Below are 9,696 nucleotides of genomic sequence, written 5' to 3'. Positions count from 1 at the left end.
CAGCAAATAGATTGGAAGCTTTGTTCATGAGGAAATTGCATGGTAATGAAACCACAAGGATGGGTCTAAGGGAGCTTGTAATTAAAGAGCACAAAACAATTGTCCAGCAGACAGTGAGCCAACCAAACTCTGAAGCCCCAAGGAAGGTTCAGCCCACTTCTGATGGGTCAAGGAGGATAAGGGATAAGGAAGAAACTCCTAAAGGATGGGTCAGGGGGCCATAGAGCACAAATGTGCAAGTGAGTATCTTCCGGAGAGCTGATTCAAAGAAGAGTCAAAGTCGGCTCTCAGGGTCAGGAGGCTTCACAATGCTTGTCCAGCTGAGTTACCCATGACCGGTTTGTTTCTCCCTGTTTTACTCTTTCCAAACACAACTGTTCCTTATGGTGGCTGGCAGAGACAGATAATACGTGCGTAGTCACAGCACTCGGAGGAACTGTGCCTGATAGATTGTAGAGGACCTAACATTACCTGAGATCCCAGACTTTGGAAATGAGTATAATCTACATGTGAGAAAAAAGGAGCGAACAAAAATTTGGTTACCAAAAAGAGCAGGCAATAGTGCGGATATTTAGTAATATCCATGTTTCTTTTCTTGGACATGCAGAAAAACTACATTTCCCAGCCTCCTTTGCAGTTAGGTAGGTCTGCTAAGAGAGTTCTAGCTAATAGAATGTGGGCAGAAGTGAAATAGTCTAATTCTAGACATAGTCCACACAGCCTCCTGCCGTGGAGGGTGCCAAGGCTGTAGAAGAAAGATAGAAAATTACAGCCTACAGGCCGAATCTGGCTCACTGCCTATTTTCTTTAACATGTTAACATAAATATTTTTATTGAAAGTAACTCTTTTTCTAACCCCCCCCAAAATTATTAGAAGAGTGACGTTTTTGCAAAGCTCTTTTTATATCTGACTTAATAGAAGGCAGCTGGATTATCTCTGTCAGCTTCTTCATTCAACACCTTACTTTGCTTGAAATATGAAGAAAAGAAAAGCTGGCCTCATACAGCCATGCAGTTGGAAAAGGAACTTCATGAACCTTCTGAAAGGGTTTCACGTGCTCCAGGAGTCCTCAGACTGTACTTTGAGAACCACTGCAATAAACTGTACTTCTCAGTCGGAGACTATGCAGCCATTGAGTCAGTATTAGAACTAGTAATACCTTCCATTGTCAAGATTTTTTTATAATTTTTTTATTTTCCCACTGTACAGCAAGGGGGTCAGGTTATCCTTACATGTATACATTACAATTACATTTTTCCCCCCACCATTTGTTCTGTTGCAACATGAGTATCTAAACAAAGTTCTCAATGCTATTCAGCAGGATCTCCTTATAAATCTATTCTAAGTTGTGTCTGATAAGCCCAAGCTCCCGATCCCTCCCACTCCCTCCCCCTCCCATCAGGCAGCCACAAGTCTCTTCTCCAAGTCCATGATTTTCTTTTCTGAGGAGATGTTCATTTGTGCTGGATATTAGATTCCAGTTATAAGTGATATCATATGGTATTTGTCTTTGTCTTTCTGGCTCATTTCACTCAGTATGAGGTTCTCTAGTTCCATCCATGTTGCTGCAAATGGCATTATGTCATTCTTTTTTATGGCTGAGTAGTATTCCATTGTGTATATATACCACCTCTTCCGAATCCAATCCTCTGTCGATGGACATTTGGGTTGTTTCCATGTCCTGACTATTGTGAATAGTGCTGCAATGAACATGCGGGTGCACGTTTCTCTTTTAAGTAGAGTTTTGTCCGGATAGATGCCCAAGAGTGGGATTGCGGGGTCATATGGAAGTTCTATGTATAGATTTCTAAGGTCTCTCCAAACTGTTCTCCATAGTGGCTGTACCAGTTGACATTCCCACCAACAGTGCAGGAGTGTTCCCTTTTCTCCACAGCCCCTCCAGCACTTGTTATTTGTCGATTTATTAATGATGGCCATCCTGACTGGTGTGAGGTGGTATCTCATGGTAGTTTTGACTTGCATTTCTCTTATAATCAGCGATGTTGAGCATTTTTTCATGTTTGTTGGCCATCTGTATATCTTCTTTGGAGAAATGTCTATTCAGGTCTTTTGCCCATTTTTCCATTGATTGATTGGCTTTTTTGCTGTTGAGTTGTATAAGTTGTTTATATATTCTAGAGATTAAGACCTTGTCGGTTGCATCATTTGAAACTATTTTCTCCCATTCTGTAAGTTGTCTTTTTGTTTTCTTTTGGGTTTCCTTTGCTGTGCAAAAGCTTTTCAGTTTGATGAGGTCCCATGGGTTTATTTTTGCTCTAGTTTCTATTGCTTTGGGAGACTGACCTGAGAAAATATTCATGATGTTGATGTCAGAGAGTGTTTTGCTTATGTTTTCTTCTAGGAGTTTGATGGTGTCCTGTCTTCTATTTAAGTCTTTCAGCCATTTGGAGTTTATTTTTGTGCATGGTGTGAGGGTGTGTTCTAGTTTCACTGCTTTGCATGCAGCTGTCCAGGTTTCCCAGCAATGCTTGCTGAATAGACTTTCTTTTTTCCATTTTATGTTCTTGCCTCCCTTGTCCAAGATTAATTGACCATAGGTGTCAGGGTTTATTGCCGGGTTCTCTATTCTGTTCCATTCGTCTGTCTGTTTTGATACCAGTACCACACTGTTTTGATGACTGTGGCTTTGTAGTATTTCTTGAAGTCTGGGAGAGTGATGCCTCCTGCTTGGTTTTTGTTTCTCAGGATTGCTTTGGCGATTCTGGGTCTTTTGTGGTTCCATATAAATGTTAGGATTGTTTGTTCTAGTTCTGTGAAAAATGTCATGGGTAATTTGATAGGGATTGCATTGAATCTGTAGATTGCTTTGGGTAGTATGGCCATTTTTACAATATTGATTTTCCCAATCCAGGAACAGGGAAATATCTTTCCATTTCTTTACCCATTGTCAAGATTTTTAAACAAATTGCAAAGGGTAGTAGGGGAGGAAACGATTTCTCCCACGAACTCTATTTTAAATGATAGCAATTTTCAACTTCATAAATTGCTCTTTGCCAACCAATATCACATATGAGGTGTTTTTCAGGTTTACTGTTCCAAACTAAGAAGAGAAAGCAACATGTTTACACACAGTTTATATTTGTATAATGGTTTTACAGTTTATAAAGCCTCTTTCTGTGTTCACATGATGCCACTTAGTCCTTAGCCACCACTTCACTTTTTTTTTTTTTTTTTTTTTTTAAGGGCCACATCCACAGCCTATGGAGATTCCCAGGTTAGGGGTCCAATCAGAACTACAGCTGCCAGCCTACACCACAGCCACAGCAATGCCAGATCCAAGCCACGTCTAGCAGCCACTTTAGAGGGGAGGAAACCTTGGAGCAGAGAGGCTACTTGCCCAGGATTGCTATCAGTAACCAGGCTGTGGACCAGGCTTCCTCATAAGCAAGAAACACATTCTCAGGACCACTTTGCTCTGGCGCTAATGAAAAAACATCTCATTTTCAAAAGCTGGTTTTCCAACCTAAGAAGAGGGGTCCCTCTGTTTATGTTCACTCTTTTCACATATATAAGAGACAGCCTCTGTTCTAGAACCCAGCGGCATTTCACTTGACACAGAATATGATACAGCTGTAGGAATAACAATCTGAGAAGACAAAGCAGAAGAGACACATTTCTATCTCATGTATAATTAAGTAACAAGAAGGCAAGTCATTAGATGAATAACAAAACTGTTGAGGCTGATGGAAACATTCTTTTTCTAGTGTTTTACTTTTGGAATGTCCTCTCTCCATTGTCCAGTGGACGCATCTGCCGTGTTTGAGCCAACAGGAGACACAGTGGAAGTGAAAAGCGTGGTCACAGATTTCCCTTGCGACAACACTCTCTTCAGAAGAAGCAGGTGCCTGGTTAGCTCCACATTGTATGGAAAGATCCATAGCGCAGTTCCTGTAGATGGTGGTTATCAGCCACAACATCCCAGGCCCAGAGGGCTACAGTGTTCCGCTTTCTCATTTCAAAGTGCTTCTAGTCCGAGCTGTCATGGGTGTCACTCAAGGTGTCCGCATCCATTGCTGCAGCCATTTCAAAAACACAGTCTGTGGTCGTATTGCTTATTTTTGTACAACTGTGAGCTGAAATGGCTTTACATTTTTTGATTATTAAAAAAATAGGAATATTCTACAATATTCAAAACTATCTACAATTTAAATTGCAATGCCATAAATAAAGTTTTATTAGAACATACCATGTTCACATTTATTTCTATATTGTCTATGTCCATTTTTACATTAAATGGCAGAGTTAAATAAGTGTGACAGACTCTATGCAGTGCCCTCCTGCTGACTCAGTGTATTCTACATCACAATGATGCAGTTATAACTTAGCCTTTTAATTGCCATTCCATATCACTGTATTGTAACATTTTATTTTATTTTATTTTATTTTACTTTATTTTCAGTACCTATTCATCAGGTCAAAACAAAAAAGGAAGAAAAAGTGAGCTTCATATGGTATACATTTAAGGCCCAGTCGAGTGTGAAATTTTGTTGTCAAATTAGATGGCAAAGCATTGCGTTTTTTATACAATGAACCTTTTTAGCTGTGGTAGCCAAAATAATGCCCCCCGACCCAGAATCTGTGAATATGCTACCTTACATGTCAAAAGGAACTTTGCATACCTAAAGTCAAAATATTAAGGGACACCAAAAGGACTTTGCAGGTGCAATGAAGTTAAGAATCTTGAGTTAGAGAGACATTTTTAAAATTTACTATAATTTAAAAAACTTAACTAAGAAAAGTTCTCAGTTGAACAGCAAAAAAAAAAAAAATAGTATTACAGGACTTTATTTTAAAATATTTAGATTAATAGCATTTTGGTACATCAAATGGAGAGCACAGCAGTCTGAATAAATCTTGTCACAATACAACCCTTGTAAATAACATTGGTAATAAAAGAATTGGACCTCAGTATGCCACAGTCTTTAGTCTGTAGCTGCTACCTTATATCCCAGTGAATTTTCTTTCCTTTTTTTTTTTTTGTTTTTGTTTTTGTTTTTGCTTTTGTTAGTATATACACACACCAGCAAGTCATGGTCCCTGGGGGAGTCCCTTGTGATTCGACAGTGTAAGAAAAATGGATTGCTGTAAGGCTTTAACAGAATGTACCAATCTACTGTAGGAAACTTGTTTTTAAGAGAGTTAAAGACAAACATAAAAATGAGTCCACAAATTAACCAAATCCTAATTTCCACATATTCCACTTTTGGCTTTTATTTAACATTGACTGTATAATATTCTGGTACTATCACATGATTACAACCCCAAAACATACAGTTTTTACTTTAGTGTCTGTAAAAAGGGATTTAAAATGTGTAATTTAAACACTGAAGCTGAGCTGAATGCATTTTACCTATCCTACTTCAAATAACTTCTTAATTCCCAGCCCGAACCATGGAGTCAACTAGAAATCAATGAACAGGAGTTCCCTTGAACTTTCCAATGAACAGAAGTGAAGAACTTGTTAAAATATAAGTTTGCTCTCTGAAGTAATGAGATTATTTCCTTTGCAATACCGTATCCTTTCAGTGGCCAAACCTTGTAGTGCAAAGTAATAACTTACTCTGTATCAATACAAATATTGAAACATCATTAAAACCACTTTCTCTGTACAAAACAGTTTATGCCTGCATGACATAAAACAGCCCCTCATAGGAAGAACACAAAAGATATCTTAAACTCTTTCACTGTAGCGTTTAAAAGGCACATTGCAAAATCCCTTAACGCAGCTTTGGCTGCCTGGTCAGAATCTTATCATTGCAAAAAGACACTGAGAGCATTATCACCCTAGGAGCTGTAATATATTCACGAGGTTTCTTATAAAAGAGGAAGCAGGAGAGTCAGTCAGAAGAGGAAATGGGATGATGGAGACAGATGTTGATGTGATGCAATTGCTGGCTGGGGCCATGAGCCAAGGAATTTAGGAATCCTCTACAGGCTGTGCAAGGCAGGGAATTGGATTATCCCATAGATTCTCCAGAAGGGACACAGACCTACCAATACTTTGATTTTAGCCCAGTTAGACTCCCTTTGGATTTCTAACCTCCAGAACTGTAATATAATAATTTTGTATTATGTCAAGTGACTACGTTTGTGGTGCGAGAGCAGCAATAGGAAACTCATACAATAGGATATTTATATTACCAGAGTGAGTGAGTACACATGGAAATAGTTCCAAATGACTGAAAACAATGCCCAGACAAAGTAGAAAAGTTAAAATATCACAGTAGAATTTCTTCACAAAAGTTTAAAAACAAAAAAAGGGAGTTCTTGTCGTGGCTCAGTTGGTTAACAAACCCAACTAGGATCCATGAGGATGCGTGTTCGATCCCTGGCCTAAGTTAGTGGAGCAAGGATCCGGTGTTGCCATGAGCTGTGGTGTAGGTTGCAGACGCAGCTCGGATCTGGTGTGGCTGTGGCTGTGGCACAGGCTGGAAGCTATAGCTCCAATTTGACCCCAGCCTGGGAACCTCCATATGCTGCGGGAGTGACCCTAAAAATAGAGGCTGCAACCTAAGTAAATTTTCCACTGGCTTGTTGTTGGCCAGTAAGGAAGCTATTTACTGATGGTGATTTAATTAATTTGTGTTTGATTGCAGCTGAAGAAATGCATCCAGAAACTATTACCCTTTTGATGGGAATAATTGCTCAAAGAGTTAAGGATATTGGAAAAGACATCAACGGTTGACCAAAAAATTTAAGAATAAGGTAGATGATTTTGAGTGGTTTGTCTTCATTCTTGATGAGTAAATGTTACCTAGACCACTCAGTTGTTTAGTGGATAACATGTTTTAAGTTACTGAATCATCTGAGTGGAACAACTACAGCTGAACACCTTTTCAGTGACGTTGAGAAAACACTAATTCAGTGCAATCTGAAGTGGAAGCTGCTGAGATGTACTTTAACTAGTAAAAATATGTATGGAACAGAAAAGGATTCTGTTGGACAAATTCACAAATGTAGTGAAAAAAAAATAAGGTATTTCAAATTTATGGTTATCATCTTATTTACATCTTACATTGTCATTTATTTATGAGCTTATTAATATTATGTCTTATTTATTTATATAGTCTTATTTATTTATGAGCAATGACTTTGCAGAAAATATTTGAATCTATTGTGTTGGCGAAACAGAAGTGTCAACAGTATATTTCACTTGCTGTCATGGATTTATCCATCATCAATTCCATGATTTTTTTTTGTCAGGAATAGAAGCTGGATATCTTGCCTTGCCCTCCTACACAGTAGTTTGAAGGTTTAGCAGTGTTAATATTTTATTGTCAAAATGGCAATTTTTCTGAACAGGGAAGACTCTGCCCAGCCTCTGTTATCTAGCACACAATGACGGTGGAACTCATCTTTTCCCACAGAATTGCTAAAGTTTCATTTCAAGGCAAATTTCAAGGCAAAGTAGCTCTTATGTGGGAAACACATGCAATGTAAAGTTATTTCCATAATAACTTAATGTTAGTGGGGCCACAAGTAATGTCAAGCTGCTTTAACACTTTCTGTGCTGTAAGTATAAAACAAAACCCAAAAATTTTAATTCCCACAGAAATTGGCAGTGATAGGTTTTCCCAGCTCAAACTACTGTTATGGCAATATTTTTGGTATCTTAATGCAAGTACAAAAGAAATTTCCCTATTACAAAATCTATATAATTGTTCAATTGAGGAGCTTCTTCCTAATCTTTAATCAAAAGGGATGACGGGTTAAAAGGCAAGGGAAGACTCTAATAGAATCCTGAAACTGCCTTTCAAGAGATAAATACGGTCAATTAAAATCATACACTCATGGATTGATGATATCAGTCTTGGCAGAACTTAACCGCATGAAAAGATGAAATATAAAAAAAAATATATCAGTATAGACCAGCATTAACTTATGGACATTTTTAATCATTTTGATTATAGGGAAAGTAATTTTAAAACTCAATTAAACAAAACCGTATCCCCCCAACGAGATAATTCAGTTTTCCTCATTGGAAGGCTTAGATTACAGAAAACTGTGCTTAGTTGTTATACTTTAACTTTCATCAAAATAATATTTGCTGGAGTTCTCTGGTGGCACAGCGGGTTTAGGATCCAGTCACTGCAGCAGCTTGGGTCCTGCTGTGGCACAGGTTCTATCCCTGACCAGGGAACTTCCACATGCTGTGAGCATGGCCAAATTTTTTTTTGAAAAATTGTTGAAATTTGTTTTCTCCCTTGTTATGTAAGTACTTACACAATATCTTTGATTTTTTTCCTCTTGACTGGCAAAGCCTAAAATATTAACAATCTGACCCTCTGTAGAAAATGTTTTCTGACTCTGTAGAAGAGGTGGAGCTATTAGATACAACGAGGAGACTAGAATACTGATGACTATGTGGAAGGCTGATCATCACTGAACACAACTGGATCACTGAATAAGAAATTAATCTTCACTGCGGTAAGCCACCATGATTTGTGGGTTGTTTGTTACAACAGCCAGTGTTACTTACTATGACTAAATCAACCTTTTAATTATATGATTGAAATTCACATTTAAGGAAACCTCATAAACCGTGAGTGTTTCCAGGAAATACTAAGTCCCTTTAGGACACAGCTACAGATGCATTATCTTAGCAGAGTAAATCAGCCCAGGGAATTCATCTTTTGTTAATTCAGTCAACATTGTTCAAGGCACTGCGAGCAAGGTTATATGCAAGGTTGATTCAGTGTTTCTCTTAGAATTATAAACCTCACTTATTTGTGAGTTGAGCGATTTAATGCATTTAAATCAATAAATCATTAGAAGCCAGATGCAATCATTTGTTCCGTGGAAGTCTTTGCCTAGATGATGAAAGAACATGCATTTTTTTGCTTTCCTAAATGAGGAATTTCTTATCCTTTGGAATGATGCTAAACAGTTTCTTGCTTGAAAACTAGAAAAGAATATATCTTGAGGTCTGAATGGGACATTACTTTGAAATATCCCCAGAGAGAACACTAGGCAAACTTCTATAATAAAGTGCAGCCACCAGATTGTCAATATTTGTCCCAACTACATGAAGAATAGAGAAAGCAAAACATTGGGGAGAGAATTTTATTTTCCATTTGCATTGTGAAGTGAACAATTGCCTGAGGTGATTAGCATTTCACTTTCTGATTCAGAGTAGAATCACGTCCATAAAATTATTTAAACATGGCTCAATATTTCTTTTAAAATCATGTAAATATTTTCTGGATGTGTTTAATATGACTCTGTATCCCAGACCTCACCCCAATCATTCAAATTAGTTTTCCACAAATATTCCTAAGCATGAGAATCCCCTGGAGTAAATGTCTGTTAACGTGTCTTTTTTTTCCCTAAATTTTTTGATTGTTTTGTTTTATAGTGATTTTTATTTTTTCCATTATAGCTGCTTTACATGACTGTTTTTATACCCAGAAACTGAATCATGAGGTCAAGCAAAGGCCCAAGAGGCCCAAATCCACCTTGGAGGTTAAAGTGGATCCTGGGTTATGAATGGGGCTCACTCAGCCTCCATTCTGCCTTCTTAGAGTCCCTGGCAGTTAGGGTTCTGGCTACAAATTAATTCCACTACTTAGAATGTACTCGAAGAAATTTTGGAAGGCAAATTAAGGCAGAAGTTATCTTTCTGCCCCTTTTTGGCTATTTCTGCTTTCAAGTGTAGTTGTGGTCATGAGTTTTAC

The 9,696-nt window shown here is 37.9% G+C and overlaps 1 pseudogene; it reads right to left on the bottom strand.

The window, feature by feature from the left end:
* Positions 1-3,581: 3,581 nt before the first annotated feature.
* LOC146403485 (E3 ubiquitin-protein ligase RBX1 pseudogene) lies at positions 3,582-4,051 on the bottom strand (annotated as a pseudogene).
* Positions 4,052-9,696: the final 5,645 nt, after the last annotated feature.

Source organism: Sus scrofa, chromosome 5, assembly GCF_054392235.1.
Source record: "Sus scrofa isolate SSC_HxYL_T2T_F1_AM1 chromosome 5, Sscrofa_HxYL_maternal_Yorkshire_Landrace_v2.0, whole genome shotgun sequence".
Classification (NCBI taxonomy): Eukaryota; Metazoa; Chordata; class Mammalia; order Artiodactyla; family Suidae; genus Sus; species Sus scrofa.
Note: the sequence above shows the minus strand (reverse complement) of the source record. Positions and strands in the feature narration are given on the sequence as shown.